General features: G+C 43.3%; 1 protein-coding gene across 4 annotated transcripts in view; it reads left to right on the plus strand.

Annotated features, from left to right (window-relative positions):
• Window positions 1–16,619, plus strand: part of CCDC149 (coiled-coil domain containing 149) — a 647,083-nt gene that overhangs the window by 474,939 nt on the left and 155,525 nt on the right. The gene's annotated exons all lie outside the window — the stretch shown is intronic.

The following is a 16,619-nucleotide window of genomic DNA, read 5'->3' on the forward strand; positions in this document are numbered from 1 at the left end:
ACTTGACTAGACCTACTGGTTTGAACAGGGGTCTTAGGGATAACAGAAGACCGAGGCTTGTCCATCTGTTTATGTGGGGTAGAATGTTTCTGAGGTGTGGAAGGAGGCAAAGACTGCTTCCTCTGTTGTTTTCCCCCTTCCCCATGAGTGGAAGAGTGTTTACCCTGTTTTTTCGCCCCTTCGGAGCCTTTCGATGCCTGGCGCCGAGGTACGGGGTAGTGTCCCTATCTCTGGAGCGTGGAGGTTGGGATTCGGGAACAGCCGTTGTGCGGCCTGTTGGCGCCGACTCCTGGAGCGCGGTCTGGAGATAGAGGTCGGCTTCGTCTTCTGACGATCGAACCTCCGTTACCTTGGGGAGCGAGGCACGTCTGGCAACAGTGGATGGTTGCTTGGAGTCATGCGGCGATCTACATCGAGAACGCCCAGAGGACACCGATTCCTCCCTGCTGGACGACCTTCCGAAGTCAGGGACTTGCGCTTGGCTGTCAAATGACGCCACATTGCCCTCGCCGTCCGAAAGCACGGCGTCGCTGCCATTGCTGAAGGCGCCCTCCGCTGCCATGGCTTCTTGATGCCTGGCGTGGTGGGCCCAACGCTTGATCGAACTGTCCTTGAGTGTTTTCGGTTTGAACCTACTACACGCTCTGCAGTTAGCCTCGGGGTGGTCCCTCGGTAAGCAGAGATTGCACGTGGCGTGCCTGTCAACCCAAGGGTACTTGCGGTTGCACTTGGGGCAAAATTGGAAAGGGGTACCCTCCATACGCACCTTGTGGCAGCGGGCTAATAAGTGTAGGAACATATAAGAATGTACCTATATACCAAATGAGTGTATAGTATGTCCACCCCCCACTCTCCCTACTTGCAGGGCCGAGGCCAGAGGCCTTCCTAGGGCCGAGGCCAGAGGCCTTCTGAGGCCCAAATCTGTCGTGCAGCTCTCAACGGTCGATTCTTTCTCCGTGCCGGCGTCGAGTGTGGATGTTCGGTGTCTCGACATTGGGGTGGAGAAATGGGGAAATATAACAATATTTTAGCAAAAGTATGGCTAAGGCCAGGGAACTCCGCGGAATGCTTCTGACCAGTATGGCGGAAAAAAACAATCTGAGGGTCCTAGACGCGTGGGAGATCATGGGTACAGTGGACGTCACACTAGGGATAGTATTACTGGCCCGCCCTGTGTCGACACCCATTTTCGAGTTTCGAAAAACAAACTGTAATACTCCGCAGCTTCCACTAGATGTCGGCCTATGCACAGCATGTGAATCTAAGCAGATACAAGCATCATAAATACAATTACGGTGAATAATGTATCTCATATATATATTTCTGAGACTTGTGGATCGCTTAGAATCACGTGCTTTGCACAGGTCAACATCTATTGGTAGGTTTGGAGAGTTGCATGACTTGTTTTCGAAATTCGAAAAGAGACGTCAACTGGGTGTGTCTGTAATACTATCCCTAAAGTGGCATGTACTGCACCCATGGTCCTTCACGAGTTGAGGTCCTCAGATTGTTTTTTCTGCCATCGTGGTCGGTCACTCTATGCAGAGTTCTTGGCTTACCAGACTTTCTATCACGATAGTTCGACACATCAAGTGGGATTCAGCTATGTTATCATCCCCACTTCTAGACGAAAGTCTTCGATGACATCTCAACTCCTCGCTGGCTTCAGCCTACACCAGGATGCGGCATGTACAGTAGGGAGAGTGGGAGAGGGGTTGAACATTTTTCTTTCATTGTCTTTAGAGAAGATCTTTATTCACATCCCCCTTTTATGCTAGTTGTCTAGCTGCCCTTTTCTTCTATTATGGAAAATACACCTTTTAAGTTCTGTCCTTCCTGTAGTAGGAAATAGCCGTGGAGAGACACAACGTGTGCAACCACTGTCTTCCCAGAGATCCCTCCGAAAAATGTCTGCTCAGCGTTTAAGCTCTTTCATCCAAAGATGTTAAGACAGACGCACTAAACAGTGGGCAGCCTACGCCATGCTGACCAAGGCCTTCTCAGAAAGCCCCAACAGCGCAGAGGAATCTGAGGAAGAGCAGGGCAGCTACAGTGCTCATAGCAACGCCAAATACATAATAGGGTCAGTGGACTTCTGTGTGCCAGTCCCCAGCTCAGTAGGACAGGCCCTGCACTCTGCTGTGAAGACCACACCTGGTGACAAAGGCACTCACATACACAAACACTGGGATGCTCACAAACACCATAAACAAACAAACCCGAGCCACAATTCAACAAAAATGTTGAAAGAGGGCCATGCAGTGACAAAGAGCAGTTCAAGTGTTTCTGGATTGACGCGCACCAAGATCTGCTGTGCCCTTGTGTTTGGCGCAAGACTCTCAACGTAAAGAGAAGCCGAATCTCAACGGTTATAGTTTCTCATATGCCCGCTCCCAAACAGGCACCGAAACTATCATCGATTAGCTCATGCACACACAAACAACCGTTGAAACAGACAGTGTCCCTAAGGCCACCAAGTACATTTCGGCCTCCTCCCAGTTTCATATTCAAAATGGTATTAAAATCTCCCACCGCCCCTTGTTATCGCCCATTATTTTCCTAGATGAGACCTTATTACCCTGGTCTCATCTAGGAGAATCAACATTTCCCAATTGTATGGTAGAATCCAGGGTCATCTAAATTGGGTCCATATGTATTGACTAATATGATCGGATGGCTAGCCACTTCACCCCCTACTAGTACATACTGACCCAGAGGTCCGGAATCCCAGCGAGGGATGAATAATGGTGAGGACGCCTCATGCTTGTGTGGAGTATTCCATATAGTACCTCAGTGGACCCCAGTTTTGTGCAAAGGATTTATTCACCTTCCCCAAAGCGTGCATCTCTTGCAACATACATATCTTGTGCTCCTGTCGCAAAATATATGAACTGACTTTCCTTGCCTTAGCCGGATTATTAAGGCCACAGACATTCCAGGTCAACAATTTAATTTGTAACCCTTTTCCCTTGGATCCGCCATATTTGGTAAGCTTTAAGAATGAATGTGATGCTTGTGCACCTATTGATCATACAATTGCTTTCAACATGACTATTATTTTCCCAACTTTTAACTTCCTCAGCCAACCCTTTCTCTTCCCCCATCATCCCCCAGCCAACATTGTTATAACATTCCCTGGAATTCTAGCATCACGTCATCCAACTTTCACCCAACGTGATGTACTGACTTTCCCCCCAAACTTGAACTTGGACTCGTACATACCCTTCCCCCTCCCATCACCCACACCATCTGCCCCAACTGGATGATGTACTCCTGTGTAACTCATGGAACTTTCCCGAGGCACGTTAGTTGCAGCTACCCCCTGAAGGCTGTCAGCTGCATGCCACTGCTCAGGCTGCTTAGTAACTTATATATTGGTGTCTGTTGATTTCTTAACATTACAATGCAGAACATTAAGGATACCAAAGGTCCCATGACTCAGTCTGCAGGATCCCTTCTCTCGTTTTCGGGGCCAGGGTTCCTGTTTTGATCCGCGTCACAGAGTTGAGGTGGGATTGGGATGGAATGTTCTACATAGTTCATGGCCACGGTAGGGTTCTTGAAAAAGTGCGCCCTATCTGCATGCTGAATTTGTAGTTTTCCCGGGAATATCAACGCATATGGAATCCGCCGGAGTCTAAGTTGTCTCTTCACCGGGTCATATGTGTTCCTCTGGGCCTGCACCCCATCTTAGTGTGCCTTGTTCTCTCGACAGTTTCAGGATTATGTCTCTATCTCTGTAGTTCAACAGTCTCGCTATAATATTGTGGGGGTGGGGGCTGGTTTAGGGACTGAGGCCAAGGTGCGATGTGCACGTTCTACTAGAAAATGTTCAGAGAATGAGGCAGTAGTAAAAAGGGATCTCAGTAGCGACTCCATGAATATTTCCATTTGGCATTTACAGGCCGATTCGGGGATCCCGACGATGTGCACGTTATTTCTCCTAGATCTCGATTCCAAGTCATCACATTTGCCTTTTCATCTTGGATAATTCTCCCTTCAGGAGAATCATATATCTGTATCATATCGCGGTCATGTTGATCCACCTTGTCCTCTGTTACGCTAATTCTGGCTTCGGCCTTGGTTATCCGTATGCTCTCCTTCTCAGCATCGATTTGAGTGACCCAATTGTTGCAACTATGTCGTCCAGCTTCACATTTATCGACTTGAACCCAGCCTGTACCGTTGTCGGTAAGTGGTCTTCTCTGGCATTGTTGAAAGGAAAGAGGGAGAGAAGAAAAAAAAAAGATGAAGAAACAGAAAACATCCAAAAACCAATGGTCATACATAACTAAAATTGGCATATTAGGTAAGCAAAGAAGACCGGACGATTCCTACAAGGAACAAATCACTAAGCTCACAAAACATGTGAATGACAATGCTATCCAACAAAAATCAAACGAGATGACTACTTATCTGCAGAGGCCAACCCGGCACTGGATGCCTAATCAGTCCAGGTCTGCATCCAAGAATGCCCCCCAGATCTTATCAAAAGTAGGCCTCTTCTTTTGCACTGAGTAGATGACATTTTCAGTTTTACAAATACGAAACATCTCCTCCAGCCAACTGTTGACTGACAGATAATCAGCAGATTTCCAGTTTCGCAGAATTAACTTCTTCGCCACCATTGCCCCTCTCAAAATCCATGTGATCTGGTGATTACTCAATGAATCCAAACAAGAGGTTTCCCCCAAAATTACAGTCTCAAAATCATAGTCTAGATTCTCCTCCAGAATTTTGTTCATTGTAGATGTGATCTCATTCCAGAAGTGTCTCACTTTATGGCATTCACATAGCATATGTTCCAACATGCCTTGAACATGACCACAACCCCAACAGCAGTCTGATGTTGCCAAATTTCGTTCCTTCATCCTCACCGGCGTCCAAAACGCTCTATTTAAGATCATAACTTGACGAGACCTTTCACTAACATTCAAGGACATCTTTTTGATATTACCACATAGAACACTCCATCTATCCGGTGTCATCTCTTCCACCAGGCATCTAGACCAGACACATTGGATTTGATAATTTCCCTTTGCAAAGCCTCTCAGAAAATTATACATCTTTGACGCTGAGTGATCGCTGTTGCCAATTTTCCTAATCATGGACAATAATTCAGATTTGTCCATAGATGGAGTGTTCATAGCTCTTTTTAACTTCCTGTATTCTCCATATGTACAACCAGACAAACCATACTGAAGTTTCAATACTTACTTTCATCTCGCTCCTTCAAAAAGGTTCCCAATCTTACTAATGCCTGCAGCGTGCCAAGCAGGCCACGACAGGACTTTATTGTTCACCTTGATAGCTGGGTTCAACCAGATAGAAGAATTTCAGATTTGCCAGGAGATACATTTGCTGCTACTTCATATGACTTCAAAGTTGTTCTGAGAAAGTTTGTTAAAACAGTTAAAACAGAAAGACCATCCCGTTCCATGGGGACCGTGGAAACAAGGACCTCAGAACCCAGAGGACCAGCGCCCCTTGCCTCCGCCTTGGCCCAATCATCTCCTTCACCAGTCAAGAATGGCATGACATGATGCAGTGAAAACACCTGATGATACTGCTCAAAACCTGGAACATTCAACCCTCCCCTGTCACCATGCAATTGCAATTTCCAGAGCTTTAATCTTGGTTGTCTCCTATTCCACAAGAAGTTTTGCAAGATACTATCCACCTTTCTCCAACTATGTTTACTAACAGGAAGAGGGAGTATGCCCAATATGTAGTTCAACTTTGGGGCCAGAACCATTTTGATTGCATTCACCTTGCCACCAATGGATAGGTTTAGTTCATTCCAGCGGTCCACTTCCGATTTCATCTTCTGTGTCACCATTTCCAGATTCAGATTTATCATCGCCCTCATATTGCTTGTAATCCAGATACTTCATTTGTGTCAGACACCATCTGAAGCCCAGATCTTCAGCAGCACACTATTAGTCAGATGTGAGCTTGGCAGCTCCTCTGTCTTAGACCAATTGATTTTGTAATTAGATACAAGGCTGAAATCCTCGAGCAAGATCATGAACTCGGAGACAGACGAATCAAGATCCTGGATGACCAACAGCAAGTCATCCGTGTAGAGCCACAACTTCTGGCAAACTCCATTATAATTGACGCCCACAATTCTGTCATTGGATCTAATGGCTTCAGCCAAAGGCTCAATTGATAATACAAAGAGAAGAGGAGACAGGGGGCAACCCTGCCTTGTCCCCCGTCGCAACTTGAATTTCCCAGATATAACTCTGTTTGTGTTGATCTCAGCAGTTGGCTGCGTATAGAGTACTCTGATCCATCTCATAAATTCTAGGCCAAAGTTCATTCTTTCCATAGTACCAAACAGAAAGCTCCATTTCACCCGGTCGAAAGCCTTCTCAGCGTCAAGAGATAAAGCCACTGAGTCCAATTCAAGCTTCCGGCACTTTTCCAAGGTAAGCAGTACATTTCTCATATTCGAGACAGGGGCTCTACTTTTAATGAAGCCAGATTAGTTTCAGTGGATTAACTCGGGGAACAATTTCTCCAGTCTGTTAGCTAGGATCTTTGAAAGTATTTTAGCGGCACAGTTTATTAGGCTGATTGGCCTATAGCTGCTTGTGTCGAGTTCTGGGCGACCTTGTTTGTGTATAAGAGAGATTGTAGTATATCTCAGAGACGGAGACAATAGCCCACTTGACTTGCAATTTACGAAGCCCTCTCGCAAAAATGATAATATTTTTTCTGGCATCAAGCGATAGAATTCAAATGGAAGCCCGTCAGGACCCGGGCATTTTCCCAAGCTTAGCGCCCAGATTGCTTTTCTCACCTCATCTAGGGAAATCTCAGAGTCCAAAAAGTCTCTATTAATATTTGATAATTGTTTGATCTGTATAGATTAAAAAAACTGGTCCGGACAATTCAAGTCTATTTGAGAATGATCGTGGTACAGGTCTTTGTAAAAGCATGAAAAGATGCTACTGATTTCAACTGGGTCTCTGGTCACACCTTGGTCACCTCTAATGGCATCTATTGACTTATTTGCTTCCCTCAACCTTAACCTGTGAGCCTATAACCTACTACACTTCTCCCCCTCCCACTTCATAATACCTACATTTGGACCTAAATATTGTAAACTCAGACTTTTCGCTCAAAATCTTGTTCAAATCATATTTCATTTTCATCAGCTTAGTAGATTTCCCTGCCTCATAACTACACATTATGTCCTTTTCCAGACATTTGATAGAGACCTCTACATTTTTAGTCTGCTCATTTCTCCTCTTCTTTCTTAAACCAGACATTCTCATGGACACACCACGCATCACACATTTGAATGCTTCACATGTAGTATCCAATCCAACTTCCGCATTTAAATCGGAATCAAAATATCCCACTGCCTCGTCAACCAACAAATCCTTAAGATCATCCTCTTTCAAGATCATGGTGTTAAACCTCCAAACCCTAGATCTATTAGGCATATAACTGAGAGAAAGGTCTAATGAAATGGGTGCATGGTCAGAAATGACGATGTATTCGATTTCGCAATTAACCACATTCTCAGTGATCAGAACTGATGTTAACATGTTATCTACATGTGAATAAATGTTATGGGCGCCTGAATGAAAGGTATATTCCCTCCCAGTGGGATGTTGTAGCCTCCACACATCGGACAGACCAAAATCGCTTATCAGTAGAGCATTCCTGTCTTTTTTCCTGCCATCTCTGCCCATGCATCCGCTACTATCCAAAGCAGGATCAACCACCAGGTTAAAATCTCCAATCACTATCAAGTCTTTCACTTTCGTGTCCAATACATGTCGGTCTAAACCATTAAAAAATACCCTACTGTTTATATTAGGTGGATAGACATTACAAATGGTGAATTCCAAGTCTTGGATCTGTATATTGGTAAACAACCAGCGACCATCCTTATCTGATTTAGAACTGACAATTTTCCCTTGGAAACTTTTCTCAAACAAGGTCGACACCCCTATTGAGCTTGAACTGAAAGTTGAATGCAACATCTGCCCCGTCTAACATTTCTCAAACTTAGTGGCCTCGTACATTGACAGATGAGTCTCCTGTAGGAGTATAATGTCTGCTTTAAGATTCCTCAAGTGTGCTAAAACTTTCTTTCTTTTAATGGGGCTATTCAGCCCATTAATGTTCCAAGACACCACTCGTACAAAGTCCTTTGAAAATGTACCTTGAGCTGCCATTGTCGACCAATAGGAACTAAACTCACAAGCCTCAATAGTAAAAAGGAAAAGATAAATAAAAAATAAATAAAAAGAGTACAAAGGAACAAATAAAAAGGGCCAAACATATAAAATTAATAAAGAGCACAAGATGTCTAAACTAAACCTAAAAAAACACTACACAGAGCTATGCTGAGAATAGAACAAGTAAGTAAACTGTGTTTCCCATCCCAACAAATAGCAGCGACTCCCTATAATCCAAAACCAAAGAAACAAACCATCAATGTTACACCCCCTATATTGGAAGCATAATCTGCAAAAAATGATTTCAAGTGCAAGAAAATAAATAAAAAAAAACTGTGAAGGATCACAGCCCTGCAGAAGAACTTAAAATCTCAAGCTATATAGATATACTGAACACATTTGAATTAAATATAGAATAATAGTACCTTTAAACTGATGTCCCGGGAGTGCTACTAGAACATATAATGAAACCAGAACAGTACCAGTAGCTACTATATCAGGTGCAAAATCACCAGTGAGCTCCCTCAAAAGCGAGAAATAAAACGTGCACTAAACCCCAAGCTGACAAACCTAAAATCAACAGTTGCGCAAGCTGTGCTGCCATCCACAATGAGAGACTAACCATCAAGCCTCTGGCAACGAGAAAACAATTAAATACTAAATGTGTGTCCTCCATGAACCTCCATGTGACTCCCAAAAATCATACATATTCCAGCCCTTGGAAAGAGAAGCTTCCCATTCAAAAAGGCATGAATACTTACTTTAACAAAGCCAAAATCCTCATATTACCCCAAGTACTGTATAATATATCTATGATAATAACACGGGGGCCGTGAGAAACAATGGCAATGACCCATCCGCCAAAAGACAGATGCCCAAAATTACACCCATAATCTTGACATCAGACAAAGGCTAATATCGTCCCACATAGGTGTCAAAGTTATAAGGACCCCACTCCCTCATGCCATTGTGAAACGCCAGATAATAGCGCTATATATACACAATTCAGTGTGCATTTGGCACTTGCTGGATGAAAAGGCATCCCAGTGTCAATGCAGGACAACCCCAATATTATACAAGGCAAAATCGATTATGCCATCCAAATCACTGAAGATAAGGTGCCAGGTTAATTTGGATCCACAACAAGGGAGCCACTATATAGTCTGCCCATAGGAAAACGTAACAGTCTGGGGCAGGTGTATAATATATATATCAAACAAAAAAGGTTGCTGTTACGTAGAGGATTGGCCACTAGGTTAAATTATTCAAACAAAGTTTCCTAGTCCAGGTTAATTTGGGATATCAAAAGCCCAACAAAGATAAGGGTGCCCAAAATATCTCCTAATTTAATAATCCTCTCTGTGCCCAATAACTGCACCAAGACGCATACTAAGCACTTAAAAGGCTTTGAAACAGGTATGTGAATCAAAGCTGACAAGGTATAATCTATAAACCCTTCCTGTAGCATGTGTGATGTTCTGAGATTCAGAAAAAGTTAATACATAAATACCACCACAAATATCCAATAGAACCGTAACGCAATCACAGAATCAGCCCATATACACCACACGTAACTGTTCACTATACATCAGTGAACAGTAGCATATTTGGGTAGGTGACACAACTCTAAGCCATTAAACAAAAATGCTGTTTAACCAGAGCATTGTCATGAAAGAGCGTGTTTCATATTCAACCACTCAAGTGCTTAAAATGTTGACGTAGCATATCTCAGTACTTGCGGTGCAGTCTTGATAAACGAATACTATGAAGCATATATACAAACCATCCCATTCCCAATCAATTGTACACCAAGTACAATTCTCGACCTAGACACGCAGGCTACAAAGAGCCACAGAACCAGATATACAATTCGCATTTCGGCTGTTATTACCCACCGTCAGCAGTAGTGGGGAACCATAACTTCCATCCAGTCACCATACATTCTTCCAGAATCACTGCGTAGCCGAGTGCCGTATTACGTTGACAACACTGGACATGTTACGGCGGCCATCCGCGCAATGATGGAGGAAAGGACCTAATATTTCCTCGTTATCAAAACAAAACCACTTCAGCAATATGAGTACACGCGCAAGCATTCCAAAAACGTTATGTAACAGCAATTTTGAAAATTAAATAGATACTTAGATACTTAGTGAAGATTAATTTCAATATGAATTTCAATTAAATAACAAATGAGTTAGATTGAATATGTAAAATACCACAATGTAAAACTAAACGGTGATAAAAGCTGCATGACGCCTTCAAAACAAAACAAACACATTCATACATTCAAAATGTACACGCACATTCCCAAGCATAAAACTACCCCTCTCTAGCTGTTATTAGAGCCAATATAAGCCAAGATCCATTTTTTTGCTTCTTCAGTCGATTTTAAACCTGATGGAAAGTATATTTTAAATATTGCAGGTGTGAACGGAATAGCCTTTATCCCTTTCCTTTGCCAGTCTCTCGACTTCTTGAAATGATTTCCTTTTCTCCACCAGATCCTTAGGATAGTCTGGAAATATAGCCAATTTTGATGAATGATAAACCACCTGGCCCTTGTCTTTGGCTGACTTAAGTACCCTTTCCTTAGCACTTGTCTTGTTAAAAACCATAAGGATCTGCCTTAGTTTAGCATTGGCCAATTTTCCAACTCTAAAAGCATAATCCAAGTCACCTGGTAAAAGCATACCATAGCCATAAGCTTCTGACAAAATTTTAATTAAAGATTTCTCCAACTGGCCGTCTGCAGCAACTTCCTCTGGGAGTCTAAGATTATGGCTTCTGGATTTCAGATCCAGCATCAGATTTTTTTTTAATCAACTTTATTTAATTTTAAACCATGAACAACATTAAAACATACTGGTGAGAGTAAAAGAAAAAAAAGCAACAATATACATAACAGTTCCTTTGACAATAATAACCGTCAGTCAACAGCAATTCCTTATCTGAAAATCTCCCCTCACACTCCAATGTGAACTTTAACAACACAAACAACACTTATACACATACAAGACTAAAGACAAAGACACATTACATCAACCCCCACCCCACAATCCACCAAACATATTAATTCTATACCTTACTCAAACAATTCATTAAAAGAATCCCAATTGTCACAATATTCAATCTCTCGATGAAGCCGAAATGCTGGAGACCTTTCATACTTTGAAAGTGTGCGCATATCCGCCACCCAATTATCAGTATGTGGCTTCTTATGTGACTTCCACACTTTCATAATATGTTTTATTGCCATTAATAATGCCGTATCAATCCAATCAGAGGCCTCACAAATTTCCCAACACCTACCCACCTTTGAAAGAAAAACTGCAGACATAAAAGTCAGAGGGAACGATTTACCTATCACTAGCTCTACCCGATCTATAACCTCCTTCCAAAATGAAAGAACCCTATCACACTCCCAAAGCATATGCAGATAAGTTCCTTTTGAACGAGAGCATCCCCAACATGAATCCGATTCCAGCAAACCCTGCTCTTTCATTTTCACTGGTGTCCTATAAATACACCCCAAGATTCGCTGATGAACATACCTCAAGGTCAAATCCATTTTGGCTCTTACTGTTACCGTCCAAGCATTGGCCCATTCAGTATCCGATATATCTCTCCCCAACTCAGTCACCCATTTATTCCGCAATTTCTCCCAAGAATCCCACATACACACCTGAACAGGTATAAGTCTGGTAAACGTAGAGACTACATTCGGCGTGGCAGTGGCAGTGTACAATGTACACACTTGGGGCTTGTCACCTAAAGGGTCGCCTAACATTTGAAACCTCTCCAACAATAAGTTTCCCAGCAACCTATATCTCTCAAACTCCCTATTGGTTAACCCATATTGATTCATCAGGTTTTCAAATGTAACCATCCTACCATCTTTCCACACATCACCAATTTTCAAAATACCTCTATTAGCCCATCCCCTCCAGTTCAACACTCTGTTCTCAATCTGTAAACCAGGATTCAACCAGAGAGAAGCGGAACTGTAAAAAAACAAATTTTGTCCACACCCTTGAATCAAGGAGACTAAAGCCGTTTTTTGTTGCTGCTAACGGTTCTAATTCAGTAATTTCCCATATAAATATAAGCAGTCCACAGGGAACGGACTCAACGTTTCCCTTTCCATCCAAAGCCAAAACGGATCAAAACCTCCATACTCCCCAAAGTAATAGGAAACGTTTTTCAAAAGGAATCCTGTATAATAATTATCTAATATCGGATAACCAAAACCCCCATCTCTAACACTACGTATTAAAATAAATCGTGGAATTTTTGGTCTCTTTCCCACTCCCCACAAATTCTATCAATGCGCTTCAACGCCTTCTTCGTGAACTTTAATGGAAGGGATTGAATGTAATACAAAACTTTCGGAAGCAATACCATTTTGACGTCATTGATTTTAGCCCCAAGGTTTAAAGTCAACCTATCCCACCTACGAATATCCTTTAGGAGCGTTTCCTTCAATTTGTCAATATTAAAATCAACTATCCTTCTAATATCCCGCATCAAATAGACCCCCAAATATTTTACTGAGACATCTGCCCACTGAAAGTCCCAATAGAAAATAACCTTCTACTCAGCGGATTCATTTTCAACGGAAAGACCGCCGTTTTTCCCCAGTTCACTTCATAGCCCGATAATCGACCCACTTCCTGCAACATTTCCCGAAGTAAAGTTCCTCCTTCACCCAGATTAGTCAAAACCACTGTTGGGTCATCAGCCTATGCCAATACTTTTATTTCACTATCTTTTAATTTCCATCCACAAATATTCTGTTCCTGTCTAATATATGCCAGCAACGGCTGAAGAGCCAAATTGAACAGAAAGGGGGAAAGTGGACAACCTTGTCTGGTTCCCCTAAACAGTTGAAAAGAGCCGGACATAACCTCATTCACCCAAATTTTAGCCGAGATGTCATACTGTAAAGCACCAATCACATTAAAAAATTGTGGAGTTAAAGTATAATTTAAAAATGACCAGTTAAAACAATCAAACGCCTTCTCAGCATCAGAAAATACAAGCAAACTCTCATCCACATCTTTACCTGACAACCCAATAATGTTCAATAAAGTTCTTATATTATCGTACCCATATCTCCTGTCCATAAAACCAACTTGTGAATAATCAATCAACTCCCCCATGTATTTTTGCAACCTAATAGCCATAATTTTCAAAAACATTTTCATATCAACATTCAAAAGATTAAAGAGTTCTCCAACGGCCCGTCTGCAGCAACTTCCTCTGGGAGTCGCATACGTCTAAGATTATGGCTTCTGGATTTCAGATCCAGCATCAGTTTCAAGTCCTCCATTTCCTTTTTCATTTCATGATATGCTCTATAACTTCCAGAAATCTCAGAAGAAAAGCCAGCTGAGTCCTTCTCAAGTTGCCCAACCCTATTATCCAGATTGGACACTTTACCATTAAGGTCAGCTCTCATCTATCCCAAATCCTAAGACACCTTTAGCAGCAACAAATAAATATCCTGGATGCTGGGAGTATCCTCCATGTCAGCCTTGGTTTTCTTGGAGGCAGGGTTCTCGAGGGAATCAATCTTCTTCTTTGAGTTCATGGTATCAGTATGTGATCAAAAATCAAGGAGTCGGGAGCTCCAGCTTCAACCTGCTGCCTGCTCAGCCAGCATTCCGGAATATCCTCTCATTCCTTAGTGTATGGTGGTAATACAAGCAAGCGCACATTAGGAGTGCCTGCCGCATGCCTTTTGATTTTTAAGTGAGGGTGTTGTGTGTCCACGTCAAACTAGTAGGCAGCCTAATGTGCTTGCGCCGCCACCCAGTACCTCTCGAAGTTTGGGGCGGCCAGGCCCCCTCTATCATATGGTCTAGCCAGCGCATCCCATTTGAGCCGTACCGCGCCTGTGTGCCACATAATGCTGTTAATTACCTTTTCTACTGTCTCAAAAATTACAGTTCTGGGTCATAATGGTATGTTGAGGAAATAATATAGCAACTTAGGAAGTACAAGCATTTTAAGAAGCGAAACTCGACCCGCAATAGTTATTGGAAATGTTGTCCAAGGTGCGCGGTTTAACTTGCAACTGGAGTAGGTATTCTCCAAGGTTTCGGGTGTACAGGGTACGGTTATTCCTGAGTATTTTATTTCTTCCGGGGACCAAGCAAACCCCCATTAGGTCTGGAGGGGGCTTAGTTGTCTCGGTCAATGGGAATAGTTCAGACTTTGTGCAATTGACTTGAAGTTTAGACATAGTTCTCTAGCATGGGGTCTGGCATGGACTCACATGCTCATGAATATTCCCCGTCGTCAGGCTGGGAGTCCTCGGTAAAGAAAAAATCAGTTTCAGTTTCGTTTCTGAACTGTCTTTCTCCTAATAACCAATCACTGGTCTCTGGGTCATACTGCCCCCAGCCAATGACTGCCCTCTACCTAAGCCCCTTCTCTGGCTGCCATCTTCCGATTTGGTAGCACGTAAAGTGGCATTAGGACCAAGTGAAGAGCCACAGAGGGGTAGGAGGGAGGGTTTGCATGTGAATCCATGCCATACCCATGCTGGAGAACAACAGTTACAGGTAAGTAACTTGTTCCTTCTCCAGCATGGGGTCTGGCATGGATTCACATGCTCATGAATACAAGAATACATAGCAGTACACACATGCACAACCACGGAAGGTGGCAAGGCTCAACATTGTATTTTTTTTGGTTTTTTTCTTCTCTTTTCTCTGTTTTTATTGAGTCTGAGATATTGAACGGGTCTACACAGCTGTCATTGATATTCGTGTTATTCACATTTGTGTACTTACCCCACCTTATGGGCAATAAATATATGGCGCCAAGTAAATAAAGTGACGATAGTATTGGAATCCATACACTCCTGTCGTGACTTGGTTACGTTACAGGGGCTGTACGTAGGAGCAGAAGTACCCAGGCGCTGCAAAACTGAAACTGAAACTGATTTTTCTTTACCGAGGATTCCCAGCCTGACGACGTTGAATATTCATGAGCATGTGAATCCATGCCAGACCCATGCTGGAGAACAACAGTTACAGGTAAGTAACTTTTTCCTTCCGAAATTGTGGATATCGCACATAATTGGCGCCAGATGTCTAACAGTGTCATGTATAAATAACAACGCATCATCTGCATAGAGTGAAATGATTTCTGGCTCTCCAGTGAGTCTGATGCCCCATTGCACATGTTTGCTACGGATAGCGTCTGCCAACTGTTCCATAACCATGACAGACAGCAGGGGTGACAGTGGGAAGCCCTGCCGAGTTCCGCCGCATATATTGATCGGGGGAGATAGGGTACCATTCACATTTACTCTAGCTGCGGACTGTGTGTACAGTAGCTTTACCCATGAAATGAACCGCGGCCCAAAGTTGTATTTTGCTAATACGGCCCACAGGAACTGCCAAGACAGAGTCAAAGGCTTTTGGGATATCAAGGGCAGCGGCAACCGCCTGTACCTCTGAATCTATTTGCGCCAGAATATTGTAGCAGCGTCTTAGGTTTAGTGCCGTGGAGTGGCCAGGGACGAATCCTGATTGGTCCGGGTGGACCAGGTGCAAGACCAACACCTTGGCAAAGATTTTAATATCCAAGAGTCGATAAGAGCTGCACTGTTCAGGGGGCTTGCTGGGCTTAAGCAAAACTGTAATCACTATTGAGCAGGCTTCCGACCACACTGCCATTAACTCCGGGATAAGACGGGACTTGAAGTGTTTATAAAAATGTATTTTTAGGCCATCCGGGCCGGGGGTCTTGCCAGTTAGGAGCGCTTCTATGGCACAAGATGTCTCTCTTCTGAGGTAATGGGGCTATCAAGGGCCGCCCTAGTGTCTTCTGAGAGTGACGTTAATAGAAGGTCATCCAGATATTTGTTTATCTCTTGAGTGGGGGGGGTCACAGTATCAGAGTTGGCATACAGCTCTGAGTAAAAAGTGTGAAACTCCTGACTCACCTCCGCAGTGGAGTGGACCAACGTTCCCGATGCATCCTGTATTGATGGTATATGCTGGCTACCTTGATCCTGCTGGACCATCCTAGCAAGCAGCCTGCCAGGCCGTTCACTTTCGCCATACTTCCCTGCCAGATTAAGCCTATCCAGGAATTTCAGTTCCCTCACCGCATGTGCCCAGAACTGACTGGTCCAGTTCCGTTTTATGTCTGCTAGGATGTGACTATCAGGGCTTGTCTCGTGCGCTTGCTCTAGCCGGCACAGGTGGGACTCACTCAATTGTATATCTCTCTGTATTCCCTTAAGTATACCAGTTTCGGTTTAAAGGATTCCCAAAGGGTCACCCGTGTGTCCACAGTGCCATTGTTCAGATTAAAGTACACATCAATGCACTTTGCCATTTCTGCCTTGAATGTGGGATCTAACAAGGAATGCAGCTTGAGCCTCCACCCTCTTCTCAC

The sequence above is a fragment of the Ambystoma mexicanum genome, chromosome 6q, assembly GCF_040938575.1.
Source record: "Ambystoma mexicanum isolate Mex_15411 chromosome 6q, UKY_AmexF1_1, whole genome shotgun sequence".
Taxonomy (NCBI): domain Eukaryota; kingdom Metazoa; phylum Chordata; class Amphibia; order Caudata; family Ambystomatidae; genus Ambystoma; species Ambystoma mexicanum.